Source organism: Arachis ipaensis, chromosome B6 (assembly GCF_059453495.1).
Source record: "Arachis ipaensis isolate K30076 ecotype BB chromosome B6, ASM5945349v1, whole genome shotgun sequence".
NCBI lineage: Eukaryota > Viridiplantae > Streptophyta > Magnoliopsida > Fabales > Fabaceae > Arachis > Arachis ipaensis.
Window position 1 is genome coordinate 84,285,659 of NC_142441.1, and position 1,213 is coordinate 84,286,871.

The 1,213-nt window shown below is 43.6% G+C and overlaps 1 non-coding gene across 1 annotated transcript; it reads left to right on the forward strand.

Moving 5' to 3' along the window:
- The first annotated feature begins 734 nt into the window (after positions 1-734).
- On the forward strand, positions 735-841 carry LOC148561587 (small nucleolar RNA R71). Its single transcript, XR_015887568.1, has one exon. It is a non-coding gene; the product is annotated as a small nucleolar RNA R71 (small nucleolar RNA).
- Positions 842-1,213: the final 372 nt, after the last annotated feature.

Consider the following 1,213-nt stretch of genomic DNA (forward strand, 5'->3'; position numbering starts at 1 on the left):
TGGTGTCTCCCTGGTTTTTGATATTAGCTCGCACCTCCTCCTTGAACACCTTGTTCTCTTAGAGTTCCTTACATATGCCTTCAAGTAGGGTCTCAATCCTTGAGAGTCTATCTTCCGATAATGGTGAGTTGAGATTGGAGGGATGAGAATGGCCATTTTGGCTTTGGTATAGATGTTGAGATGTGTTGTTAGGTGGGTGCTGATATGATCTCTGTGTGGAATATTGATAAGCTGCATTGTTGTTGGGGTTGTGACGTCTCTGATCTTGACCTTGATCTTGTTAATTTCCCCACCCAAAGTTTGGGTGGTTCCTCCAACCAGGATTGTAAGTTTTGGAGTAAGGATCATGGTTTTGCCTAGATGAATTTCCAATTTAGTTGGCTTGTTCCTGATCACCCTCTGCCTCTGTATTCACTCCTTCTTGAGCTGATGATGAGGCAGTGATTGCTGCTACTTGATTCCTCTCCATCTTCTTGGTAAGGTCAGCCAACTGCTTGGTGATCATCTTGTTTTGGGCCAGCAGTGCATCCACGTTGTTCAGCTCCATTACTCCTCTAGTGTTTCCTCTTTCAGAAGCATAGAAGTAGTCATTCTCAGCTACAGTCTCAATGACATCTATGGCTTCTTCAATGGTCTTCTTCTTGTTCAGAGATCCCCCGAATGAGTGGTCTACTGCCTTCTTTGATTCATAAGAAAGACCTTCATAGAAAATGTGTAACTGCACCCATTAATTGAACATATCTGGCGGGCACCTTCTTGTCAAGTCCTTAAACCTCTCCCATGCTTCATAGAGAGTTTCACCATCTTGTTGCCTGAAGGTTTGTACCTCAGCTCTCAACCTGTTGATCCTTTGAGGAGGATAGAATCTTGCCAAGAATTTGTTCACCACATCTTCCCAGGTTGTTAAACTCTCCTTCGGGAAGGATTCTAGCCATTTAAATACTTTGTCCTTGAGTGAGAATGGAAACAGAAGCAATCTGTAGGTGTCAGGATGAACACCATTAGACTTCACAGTATCACATATCCTCAAGAATGTGGTGAGATGTTGATTGGGGTCTTCTTGGACACTTCCTCCGAATGAACAGTTGTTCTGAACGAGGGTGATGAGCTGTGGCTTTAGTTCAAAGTTATTGGCACATACGGTTGGCTTTTGGATGCTACTTCCACAGTTTCCTGGGTTTGGATTTATGTAAGATCCCAGAACCCTTCTGTC